Source organism: Myiozetetes cayanensis, unplaced genomic scaffold, assembly GCF_022539395.1.
Source record: "Myiozetetes cayanensis isolate MyiCay16 unplaced genomic scaffold, myiCay2020 scf6-25, whole genome shotgun sequence".
Taxonomy (NCBI): Eukaryota; Metazoa; Chordata; class Aves; order Passeriformes; family Tyrannidae; genus Myiozetetes; species Myiozetetes cayanensis.
This window is the reverse complement of record NW_026087853.1, coordinates 35,131,476-35,144,933: the sequence shown is the minus strand read 5'-3', so window position 1 is coordinate 35,144,933 and position 13,458 is coordinate 35,131,476. Positions and strand designations below refer to the sequence as shown.

Sequence of the window (13,458 nt, the reverse complement as noted above, 5' to 3'; positions counted from 1 at the left end):
TCGCACGATTTGCTTCCGTTTTCCTGCCATTTTGGAGAAGGGGGTGACTTTCCCGGGGCTTTTCTTTTGAGGGTGGTGGTGCGTGCTTTGTCTGCGTGTGCTGGGTGCAGGATGAGGAGCAGAAGTACCTGTGGAGGTGACGAGGGCGGCTGGCTCCGCGCCCGGGCCGCGCAGCCCCGCGGGGCCGGGGCAGCGGCACTGCCGGCCCGCCTGCTGCGGGGGGCCGGGCTCGGCTGCTGAGCCATCGCCTCCCGCCTTGCCGAGAGTTATTACGAATGCTCCGGAGGGGTTTCTGCGCGGCTGCCTGGCTGCGGCAGGGCTTTCGGGATGTGCCCGTGTCCGGGTGAGCTGCTCGCGGGTGGTACTCGGGGGAATTGGTTTGGGTCGGGGGGAGGTTCCTTTTGCTCGCTGCGTGGCGGAGCCGGAGCAGCCCGGCGTGTGCGGCGGCCCCGGGCGCTGCGGGGGAGCCGCCGAGCCTCGTCCGCCGCCGAGCGAGCAGCGTGGCCGGGGTTGGATCGCTCTGCTGGGGTTTACGCAGTGGAGGGGGCTGGGGAGGAGGAATTTGTTAGATAATTTCTGAAAATCCCGTGCTCTCCAATGTACAGCTCTTTTCTGGCAGCAACTGCAAAGGACTGATTCGTTGCAGTTTAGCAGTAAAAGCTAACAATACACCTACGCGCGTATGTGAGAGTCTTATATAATACTTACGTTTTTTTTAAAACAGGCATAAGCAGGATTTATTTTTGGTCTGTAAAGTCTTGTGTGGTTGCAGCTTGCAGAATTAGCGAAACATTCCGTTTGCTCGACAGAGATTTACTTTTCATATTCCTTAAAACAGCTTATTTTTTATAATAATTTGATTTCATTCCGACTACCTGTTTTGAGCGCAGTGTAAAGGCCGTCTGTACTGGAGCAAGCAGTTAAGGGAGGGGAAGAGAGAAAAGAATTGTCCTAATGCGGACACTGATATTAGGTTGTTTAGAGGGCGAGACTGCAGTTCCAAACAGCAACAGCAGCAGCTTTATGACTGTGTGTAATTACAGAGTGATTGCATAGGACAGCATTGTTGGAACGAATACGTATACACAGGCTATTGTGCAAGATTTCTGTACCGAACAAAACCTAGTTTTGCATTGCAAATGCTAAAGAGAACGTATTCTGCATCGAACTGCCACGTTCCTCTTTAACTTCTTCGGAGAATTAGAAGAGGACGTGGGGAGGAGTGGAGCGAGGCTGATCATAGAAGTCACAGACCTGAAATACTCAGCAGAAGTGCCGCGAGTAGTCTCTGAAATCACAGCAGACAGAAATTGAAAGCTCGTTGAATCTGTGGGTTCACGTTTCTAAAGTGATTATGCAGCAAGTGAAAATCAAGCAGGCTTGCTAACGCTCCTGCAGGTTTAGTGTAATTCTTGCTCTGGTCTGATTTCTTGTGTGCGTGTGTGGGGGAAAGACCTATGTTAAAATAAACAACTGCAGTTCAGCTAGCTTGCTTGGAAATGAAGAGCATTGAGGAGAGTTTCGGTGCAAGACCACAAAAAATTAGAGCTTGAAAGGAGATACACTTAGAGCATGCTGCTTCAACTTCAGCTAGAGTTCCAGATTGGTCAGTGATCTCACAGGCATTGTTGGCTGAGGGGATAGTAAGAAGTACTGAGAATGTGTGTCACTGACACTGTATTAGTAAGTCTTTTAGCTAAGACTTTGAAAGACTGACATAGTTAAGCCAAAGCTCTTGTGGGTACAACTTAAAGTTCCCTAAAATTTGTTTTTCAGAGGTGCTGGTTATCTGTTATCATCTTAGTTTTGGAAGTACTTGAAATTAAGGAAATATCAGATCTGAAAGATTTCAGATCTGGTGCTCAGAAACTGGCCTTTCTAACATTAGAGGCAATTTTCTAGAAATGTTATCTTTAGCCATCACTGCTGATTGTAAAGTGTTTTGAGTACTGTGATGGAAAGTACTATAACAATGGAAAGCTGCTTTTAAATTACTTGATGTTCAACTAGAACATATTTTAACTAAACACACAGATCGTCTTATTATTGGTAGTTTCTGCAGGTTGTCAATGAAATACTTCATGTAAAATGTATGCAGCTTTGTTAATGAAGAATGTACAGATGTACTGATGGTGTGGGGGGAGGTGTTTGGAGTTTTTTTGGCTTTTTTTAGTAAGTGGCTAATAATCCACAGGACAAGACCTGTCACTGGACAAACTTTCATAGTGATCCTTCTATAATTTTATTGGAGCATTTTCTTTTAATACAAAATGATTATATGTTAATCTGTGCATTACTGTGCTGTTCTACCTGTAGATTTGTCTTGGGATTGTACTTCATGTCTTGATTGACTTGTCAATCTGTCTTATACAGCGTGTTTTAAAGTCAAAATTACGTCTGGAGTAAAACAGGAATAGCGCTTAAAGATTCCTTAGATCATTCGTGGTAGTGATACAATATAGTCATTCCTTATGCTAAGTCATTTGTTTTTCACAACCTGTGTGGTAGGAGAGAAAGTTTTAGGCCAGGATTCTTCAGGCTTGTATACAAAGGAGTAGGTAAGTTGCATGTCCTTGAGTCGTCCTGTGGTACTCAGTGGAATTAGTCACAGATATATATACATCTGTGTGCATGTTAGCAAAACGGAGGCATAGCCGTGCTGGCCTTTAACCCATCCGGGTGCATGGGAGTTGTGGTAATATGAAATGGTGAGAGCTGTAGCACGGTACAAGCATTTTGAGAGTCTGCATAAGTGTTTCAGATGTTAGTTATGTTTTTGCATTTTCACTCTTACTGTCACCTGGCAGTGGTGGCTGCAGAACTGCAGGAGATATTTTCAAGCCTGTCATCCCTTCCGTGACACTGTTCTGTCGAGCTGCTAAGCTATCCCCTAAGTTGTCCCTGATGGAGGACCTGCAACCTTCTTTGGAAATAGGCACTTTGGTGATGGTGGTACAGCAGTGTGTGTGTGGGGAGGTGTGTCCAGGCCTGTAAGGAGACAAGAGTGACTGTCATGAATCAGAATGGGAGTCTGCCTAGCCTGTGGCCTGGTTTCCAAAGGCGGATATGTTTTCTATATGCTTAGCAGTTCTTGAGTTTCTACTCCAGAAACTTACCTGGTTTTCTGCTGAGCTTAGGTAAACATTTAGCAGCCACTTTTTTTAACCTACTGATGGAATTGTTGAATGAGAATGTTGGTAAGAGCTCATTTTTGTTGTTTCACCTTTTCTAAAAACCACCACCAACAACAAAAACAAACTGATATTTTTTTCTTGTCTAAAGCATTGTATAAAATTTTAGTATTGGTTGCAGTAAATTACAGTTTATGTTAAAATGAAGTCTAGTAAATTTGCATGGTGTCTCCAGTGCAACTAGTTAAATTCTAAATGATATAAAGTGAGAAATAAACCGCTTTTCTCTGAGTGTTCACTGTGTGAAAGGGGGAGGTGAGGGAAACAAGAGCTCTGGTGGTGAGGTTTTGCAACACATGTCCAAAAAGCTGCAAGTTCTGGCATGGGCAAGCCAAGGCTTATGAGTCATAGCCAAAGAGAAGACTTGTCACTGAGCAATTTGTAAATAGGAGGGATGTACTGCTAATTCAAGGAAATATCATTCAGAGGACCTTCCCTAATAATTGGAAGTGTGGCAGAGGGCTGTCTGTCAGATGGGAGTTGTTTGTACTTTGAATCACACATTTCCTTTAGTGGGATTTGAGCATCCAAACCAAGAAATCCTTGTCTCATGTTATGTAGGTCCCTGAAGGAGGTGGTTGGTCAAGTAATGATTTAAATTGCTATAGCTGCATACCAGCAACTTGCATTCTGCATGGAAGCTCCTTGGCAGCCACAGCAGCGCCCAGTGCACAAATGACATGTGTTTGCAGCATGAGGCTGCTCAATAAGCAGCTCACAATGCTTTGCATAACTTCTGTTTCTGAATGGTCTCCAACTGTAGCCCTTCTCAGTGCTCTGCTGATCAACTCCAGTGACTGACAAATACACAGAACCTTATGAGTAAAAGCTGTAGTCGGCAGACTGGGAAAAAATGTGAATATATGCATTTTGAATGCAATCACTATGCAGGTATTTAGGAGCAACCATTTAAATGGGGATTCAGAGATAATCTTGGTAGTTAATTCTTTACTTTTCTGGCTGTGTTGATGCTTTTTATCGTATTTGGACAACCAGAGATAACCAGGCTTCAATTAATATAATTCATTAGTATGTATATAATATGGTAGATGTACAGATACTCTTTGAAATGTACAAATCTCAAAAATTAATGTTCTCTTTATGTACAAGTAAATTACATGAATGCCCCTGGTTGAATTGACAGCTGTTGTTGATCAAGAAGTTGAAAACTGCGAAAAGCTTGATTTTGGAGAGGGTGGCAAAGTATTCAATATGTGTTAATTTTTTGTTTGTTTGTTTTTAAAGGCATCTCGAAATGCAAAGCATGAAATCATGCTTTTTTACTCTTCAATAATTAATGAAAATTAAGTTCTCTGTAGTTTGACTTAAGTATTGGCAATGATTGAAACTCCTGAGGGGAAGTGGAGGAGCAAGTGTTGATCTCTTCAGTCTCCTGACCAGTGACAGGACTCAAGGAAATGGCATGAAACTGTGTCAGGGGAGGTTTAGGTTGGATAATGAGAAAAAGTTTTTCACCCAGAGTGTGGTTGGGCACTGGAACAGGCTCCCCAGGGACGTGCTCACAGCACCAAGCCTGACAGAGTTCAAGAAGCATTTGGACAAAGCTCTCAGGTACATGATGTGATTCTTAGGGTGTCCTGTGCAGGACCAGCAGTTGGACTCCAACTCAGCATATTCTGTGATTCTGTAAGTTAAATGCTATTAGTGACTGCAGTAGTAAACTGAGAAACAGTTCAGATATCTTTTTTACTAAATATGCTACCAGTTCATTACCTGTTCAGTGTTGAGATATAAAGAGACAGGAAGTGGAATAAAGTCCATATCCATGCTTTATTTTTAATTTTCTGTGTAATATCTTTTCACGTGAAAATTGGTTCTCAGTTGCTTGGCTTTCCCCATCATAGCTTACTAAAAGGAAAGGTTACAGTGCAATAATATATATTGGTATATCCTCTTGTGATTTATTTTGGGAAGACAAATTAAGTGTGTATGTATATTTATAATTATACATTAACACACACTATTCTGTTAATACACCATTAAATATCTCATGTTGTAACTCAGGTTCCCCGAGAAAATTTTTTGACTGTTTGTACTATTATTTCAAGCTTGAATATCATGCTAAATCTTGGGGTTTATCTTAATTTGTTGTCTTTGATTATGTTGCTTTTGGTGTTTCCAGAACTATAGTGACCAAAACATGCACGAATTGTGATTACAAGGTTTATTCTTGTGTGTGTGTGTTTTTTGTTGTTGTTGTTGTTTTTGTTTTGTTTTTGAAATACTGGTTTTGTTTTGCAACCTGGTAGTGGTACAGTGTTGTATGGTTGATTTCCAGCTACCAGATCATCTGCTTCCCTTCAGTGTGGGTAAACTAGAATCTCTTGTTCTCTGAAGCTGCCTGTTGTGGGGCAGTCAGCCTGCTGAAATGCTTGTCACTTTGTCTGTGGTGTGTGTCGTGATGAGGTCCAAAGTCGAATAGTCTCCAATCTGAATAGTCTCCAAATTGCCTTGTTATGGTGTAGTTCATAGGTAAAAGTGCATCCCAGGTTGCTTGACGTTGTTGTGTGATTTCAGACTTGGCTTAATCATGTCTACTTATGTGTGGCCTTATCCGCTGCGCCTGCGTGCATTTAGGATTCCTGGAGCATCTCCTTTTGAACTCCTGCACGTCTCCTGGCGATTTGTCATTAATTGCATTATTGTTTGGAGTTTTATAGTAATGCAGGTCAACTATTCTTGCAGTTTTATAATACCCTTATCTGTTCAGATTCTCCATCCTGAACAGTCACCTTTAGACACATTGAAAAGCAGGAAAAAAAAAGGCAAACCGAAGTGCCATACATCAACAATACTCTTGGGATTTCAACTGGATTATTTGTCATAAAACTGTTCTAATTTCAGGCTTTATTTCTTCCTACATAATGTATTGATTATTCTTTCATGCACTTCGTGAAAGGAGAGTTTGCTGTGTTTGTGGAAAATTACTGCACTTAGGCAAAGGAGAATTTAGCAAAGTATTTTCCTGTTTTAAATTCGGTTTTATACCATTTGAGTACAAAATTCCAGCACTGCCAAATTCCTGGTGAGAGGAGGGAGAGAAAGACACAGCCTTCTGATTGCTTTAGGAGATTCCAGTGATGACAGTTTTGGATCCCAAATACTCATCTGTGCGAAACTGGCAGGGAAATCTGACAGATTTAGTTTGATTTCGAGACTTGGAAAACTCTGAGTTGAATTATTTTCTTAGAATCTATTTTGACAAGCTGTAGATGTTACCCTATATGAGACATGCTAAATATAGGGAAAAATTATAGTATTTATTTAATTAAGATCATAAATTTTGTTTTATTTTTTATTACAAAGCTATTATATTTTCAAATTTCTAGAAAATATAAATATTTTTGCAAATCTGTAGCATGAGTAAATCACGTAGTCTTTCTGTAACAGTATTTGTTTAAATTGACATGTACTAAGAGTTATTGAGATGACTTGGAGAAGTAAAGGAATATATTGTAAATGAAAGCTATGACTAATGAAGTATTACTGTACTACTGAGCATTCTTTTTATTAAGAGTCTAAGCTGTCCTCCTTGAATAGTTGGAAAGTCTTTTGCATGTAAAGGGTGAGATTGCAAGTAAGTAATTGTGCAGAATGTTGCATTTGATTACGGGCTTCACTTTTTTCTTATTTAATTTTGATATTGAAGTGGTCTTGGTTGCCATTTCTAAATACATTCAAGAATGCAAAATGTATTTAAGACATTTCTTCTTTCCTATTGAATTATGACAACTACATAGACTCCTCCTCAGTTTACTCCTCTTCTTGGCAAAAGTGAAATATTTCAGGTATGGTACTGACCCAGCTGACTTATTTTGCTATTGCAGTTCTCTTTCTATAGAAAATGTACTGTAACTTTTCCTGTAGAAAAAATTGATCTGTAATAAAAATACCCTTTTATTGTCTAAGAGTATGAAAAGAAGAATCTGAAAGTCCTTATAAACAATTGGTTTTAATTTTGAATTTGAGATGTAAAGAACAAACATTTGAAGAAATGAGGTATTAAAAACCTGGGAAATTTGGTGTAGCTGATACTAAGGTTTAGCACTTGTTAACAGTGAGTAAGGGGCTGCCTTGCAAGAAGCTTTGTTGAAGTCAATGCTGATTTTTTTAATTTAAAATATGAATGAAGTTAGCTGATTTTTTTATTTGCAATATAAATAAACCTAGTTACCTTATGTAGTGGGTTGACCCTGGCTGGACCCCAGGTACTCACTACAGTCGCTCTCTCATTCCCCTCTGCAATTGGACAGAGGAGAGAAAAAACCCAGTGAAAGGTTCATGAGTTAAGAGCTGGGAGGGGTCACTCACTTATGACCATCACAATTTTCATGAAACTGCTGTCCCGTGGGTCGCTTCTCCATGGGGTGCAGTCCTTCACGAATGAGCTGTACCAGTGTGGGTCCCCCACAGGGGCCACAAGTCCTACCTGGGAAAAACCTGCTCCAGCGTGGGCTTCCCTCTCCACGGGCTGCAGGTCTCTGGCAGGACCCTGCTCCATCTTGGACCTCCCCAGGGTCACAGCCTCCTTCAGCATCCACCTGCTCCAGCATGGGCTCCCCCGTGGGCTGCAGGGGGGTCTCTGCACCCCAGTGATCCCCCATGGGCTGCAGGGGCACAGCTGCCCCACCATGGTCTGCACCACGGGTTGCAGGACTACAGCTCCGGTGCCTGGAGCACCTCCTGCCCCTCCTTCTGCACTGATCTTGGTGTCTGCAGAGTTGCTCACATGTTCTCACTCCACTCTTCCCTGGCTGCAATTCTTTCTGCACAGCAACCTTCTGTTCTTAAATATGTTATCACAGAGGCATTGCTATCACTCCTGATTGGCTCGCCCTTGGCCAGTGGCAGGAAGTCCATCCTGGAGCCTGTTGGCATTGGCTCCACCGGATAGAGGAAGCTTCCAGCAGCTTCTAACAGAAGCCACCCCTGTAGCCCCCCCGCTACCAAAATCCAGCCACAGAAACCCACTATACCTTACCTTCACAGAGAAATTAAAATACAGAGAGCTTTGTTAGCAAAAGAAACAAAATGCGGATTTGAAACCTTGATTTATAAAGTTTTTCTCCACAACTGGAAGAACTCTTTATTAATAATAATAATTACTATTGATATAAATTGTACACTGGAAAATTCAGTTTCCTTATGCAGGTAATCTCTCATGGCATTTTAAAGTGAGCTAGCCTGCCTATGCACACACACATGCCACAATGCAGGTTTTGTTTGTTTGTCTAAGAGTGACATAAACATACATTCGCTAAGTTGTTAAGCACAGGAGACAGATGAAACTTGGATAGAGTGGTCATAAAGAAGCAAGGCATCTATAACACAGAGGTGCTAGAGCAAGGTTTGAGACCTTTCCCTGGCCTTCAGGTTGCACTGCTGCTTTTTAGTGAGTTTATGGATTTCTCCGCTAGGCACCTCTGTCAGAGGTATCATTAGGCAAGTATGAGACCAAGGGCAGTGGCCCAAATACTTGTCAACACCAACAATTGCTTGACCACGTGTACATGGATATTTAGTTAAAGGGACAGTGTATTTGATACTTGAAGTTGATGTTAAAACACCCATGTTGTCAAGGTGCTGGTTCTTCTGTGCTGACAAAAGTGATGTTGAAATGGCTTTTTGGTTTTTGTTTTGTTTTTCCCAGTGGTAATAAATCAATAATCTGTTCCAATCCTGATCAGCAATATTCTATTATTACAGTATTGTTAAGTTACTGTTGATGTTTATGGAAGAATTATATTTAGATGAAGGGCAAAACTTCCTGTTTTTAAAAGACAATCCACAAACAAACATTCTCATGCACACACAAAATAAAAAAGTGCCAAGGTAGGAAGGTGCTTAAATTTAGAAGCTTTTAATGCTTCCTTCATGAGATATATTGGTATTTAAACTATACTTGAATTTTGATCTCAAATTGTAAAGTCCATATACTACAAAATAGGATACATCAAGGACCATATGAAAAAAGCAAACAAGAGAACTCAGTATTTGGATTGGTTCACATGTTACTCAGCTAAAGAGCAGAGATGGCGCTACTGTTTGGAGCAACTCTTTGGTGTCAAATACAGAAAGATAACTTCTTATGAAACAAAAAAATCCAGTGTTCTATATTCTCATGTCAAAAGTCTGAGCAGAGATCTACTGAAGAGCATTTTTGAGAATAATTCAAATCTGCATAAGATGATTTGCTTCTACACTTTACATCATGAGCATTAATAAAAAGAACTGCACCTGCTCTCAGGCTACATGGTATAGATAAGTCTACAGTTTTACTTTCATATTCTGAGGCAGTATGGTTTTAATGCAGGTTTTTACCATTTTACCAGTTTTTAGTTTGAGTAATATGTAACAAAGGTGCAGGCTACATTTAGACCTTTAGAAGGCTAAGTGACCTATAGGTTTCCCTTTTGTCAAAAGTAAATTTGAAGGTCTGATTTACAAGTGAAGGTTGCAATGCTGTGACTGGGCCTGTACCAGCAGTTCTTATGGTGATCTGTTTCAGGAATACAGCCTAGAAATTGAAGTTAGGGGGAGCTTTCTAATATATATAGCTTTCTAATATATGTTTAAGAAGTCACATCCATACTCTTCCCAAGAAGACATGGCTGTGTAGCCTTTTAAAATGTTAAATAAAATCTTGCTCTTAATCTCTTTCAGAAGGTTGAAGTGCTTTTATTGTTCTTTTTGTGGCAACCCACCCTTAAGGGGAAGTGATGATTTATGATTTCATTGAACCTTTTATTCACACTTAAAAAACAAGCTGCTTATATTGAAACTGAAATGGTCAGCACAAGGTGCCTTGAGCTTCAAAAAGGTGCCTTGAGCTTAGAACAAGTCATGCTCTTTGCCCTCACCCAGAAGACCCATTAGGTCTTCCAGTTGTGGAATTTGCTGCATCTGATACATGAGCCTACACTTGTATCTACAAACTTAACATAGTTGTTAAAACAACTCTGGGATAAGTAGGACTAAAGACAGGCAGACTTGAAAGAGAAGGCAATAAAATGATATTCAGGGAGGAAGTGTTTTCTGGTGCCATAAAAAAACTGTTTCCAGCTTTCTCTCTTTCTTGCAAGCTCACTGCTGAAAAGCAGTTTACACAGTTTGTGCCTTGTTATCATCCTCTTTTTAAGGTGAGGTAGTTGTCTTCAACCAAGAGGCTACAGAACCTTATTCTGACCTAACAGTAGTGGCATAATGTGAGTGGGAATGGAGATTTTGTCCCACGCAAGTGAGTTGATTGATGGGGGATCTGATAGGGGAAGGTGTGATATGTGAGTCTGAATTTGCATCTCCATGGCTGGGTGAGTGTTTTGTCAGCAGACTTTGTAGAGGAGTTCAAGTGTGTTTGAGAAGGAGCTGACTTTGCTGTTATGAAATGGTTATTGGCACCCTCTGTGGTGGGCACGCAGAGCCACTTAAGATAGAGGCACTTAAGCCTTGGGTAAAATAGCAGCTTCTTGCATTGAACTGCAGATACATGTTTGCATGTACACGTTCTCTATGGGCCCCTTTTGACTGGCTTTTTCCTGGACATTGTGATTAAAAGGCTGATTTTTGTTTCTCTGTGAGCTACTTAATCCCATCATGTTCTAGAATTCTGAGATGTGGAACTGAGGCTTCTGGATTGCACTCTAGAAATGAGTCACCAGTTTCTGTGTGGAACAGATTCCCAGAGTCATAGAGTATGCTGAGTTAGAAGGGACCCATCAGGATCATGGAGTCCAGCTCCTGGCCCTGCACAGGACACTCCAAGAATCACACGATGTGCCTCAGAGTGTTGTCCAAATGCTTCTTGAACTCAGACAGGCTTGGTGCTGAGTAGATCGAGTTAGAGTTTCCCTAGCCAGGTTACTTGGCTCTAAATCATGTTGTCAGTGAACAAAATTATCTCTCTGGTTCTATGGACTTAGGTGATTTCAGCCTGGCCCTTATGCAGACTTATTTCGTACTTTTCTGTTTCTCGGCTGGGTAATTTTGTCAGTGCTATTGAAGAGGTAAAAGATGGAAGAAACCAAAGTGGTGGATCAACTTTCTCCACTGGAGCATGGGTTCAGGGCGTTTTTTACATCTCTCAGCTGCTCTATTGTGTTTTTTTTATTGTGAAGAAAAATAGAACTGCTTAATTTTACTGTGTACTAAAAAGCATTTTAAGACAGTTCTTTCTGAGTGATTAGATTTATGAGAGAAGTACAATTTGGAGGTGGAAGGATATTCTGTGTTCAGTGACAGCTATAATAGAGTAATTTTAAGTGACAGAATTTGTTTAGGAAAGTGCTCTAGGTTAAGTGTAGGATGCCTGGCTGTTTACAAGTAACTGTCTAAGCCGCACGCTTTGGATGCATGGAGGCAATGTGAAAATCTATTGACATCTTTAGTTACTCAACTGGTTTATTTTTGGGAACTCATGAATTGGCAGGACACAGTGGCCCTGTCTGAAAGTGAAAAGCATCATGACTTTGAATGCAGGAGACTTAGTGAATATACTTGCTACAATTTCTTTGCAGCAACTATCATGGAGATTTTAACCCTTTGCTTTCCCATGAACATTTTTGCATAGTGTTGATATTTTTTAATGAAAATCTAATACTACTCTATTAACACAAAATGGCTTAATATGCCAGATTTGAAGAGCATGAGGTTTTCTTGCTTGAAAAAGGGGAAAAATTATTTGGTGATAGATTGTTTTTGGTAACGTTTTACATTATCGCCTTCATTAGGAATAGCTACAGCTTGGATTCAAAATTGGTCCTGGGCACAAAAGGCTGCAACATGAAAAAGACAGAGCAGTCTTGCACACAAATGATATTGGGTTACAAGCAAGTAAGGAACTGAGAGACGCTGTATTTATGTATACAAAAGCACAGCTGTATTTCGTATGACACTGATACTGTTTTTGCACTATGTGTCTAGAGAGACCCAGCAGACAGAATCAAAAATTGACAGTAACAACTGCAAAGTGGTGTGGAAATTTTCTTCTTTCTACTGTAAGTTTTCTGCTCATGACTGATTTATTGAAAACCAGTACCCTTCGCATAGTGCATAAGAGAGTAAACCTCAGAAGACTTTCTTGTAGTGTGTTCCTTGTAGCTGCTACTTATTGTCCTCCTTTGAAGAGCTGATACAAGTTTGCGTGGAGTAAATGGGGAGTTTATTGTGGAAGACGGTTGGTTTTCTCTTGGCCTTTAATATTCAGTACTCTGACACCATGAGAAATTCTCAACTGCATTGTCAGTTTAGTTGAAAACCACTTAATTGCTGGAAATAAATAACTTCAAAGCATTTTACTTAATGTTACTTGAAGTTGTCTTATTGAAAAGTTAAAGTTGTGTTTGTTACTCTTAATTATCCCATATCCCTTTGTTCATTCACACAATTCACTTGCAGCTTCACACCAGCATTGCAGGATTTTTTGCAAATGGTGAATTGCAAGAACAGATAAGTTACCAATCACTTTGAAAGGAAAGAACCACTGATTTGATTTTTGTGTGTTGTAAAAACAAAATTTAAAAAATGCCTACAGATGAAGAAATAAAGCAAAGACTTGGCAAACTCACTGGACTTATGGAGACCATTTTAATTTAAAGGTGACTTCACCACCACCATCTTTTTTTTTTTTTTTTTAAATTAGAGATAATGATGTGGGGTTTTGGTGTTTGTTTTTTTGGTTTGTTTTTTTTTTCTTAATAAAAAGGAAGATCTGGAAAACTCATGTGTCTGGAACAATGTCAGCTTATCTGTTCCGTAACAGTCCCGGTCCCCTACTATTGTTAAATACAATTGCTGGAAAAATTTGCCTTGAGTTTCCCATCTTAATTGAAGGCAGGAATGTTAATACGGTGAGTTCTTTTTTTCTTCTCAGTACTGTCAGTGCTAATTTTCAACTTAATTTTAATAAATTTATAACTTTGTCTAGCATTTTTTATAAGATGTGCCTAATTTAAGAATATCGTTGTAGTATCTTTTAAATATTAAAATATAGCCAGCTGGAGATATTTTTCCTCCTCCTCTTTGTAGATGACCTTAAATAGAAGTTTAACAATTACAAGCACCTTATTGATGAAACATGAAAAGTAAAGGTGAAAAAACTCTGAGGTCCTTGATGCACCTTTTAAAAGAACTTACTGAAAGCAAAGTAACTACTTTTATTTCAAAATTTAAACAAGGGAGCATGTTTTTACAATTCCTTGATGATTGCAAAGACTTATTAATATGCTGGAGGGTTTGTAATTTAATCAGA

At 40.0% G+C, this 13,458-nt stretch overlaps 1 protein-coding gene across 1 annotated transcript in view; it reads left to right on the top strand.

The window, feature by feature from the left end:
- MIDEAS (mitotic deacetylase associated SANT domain protein) overlaps positions 1 to 13,458 on the top strand; it is a 58,815-nt gene that overhangs the window by 187 nt on the left and 45,170 nt on the right.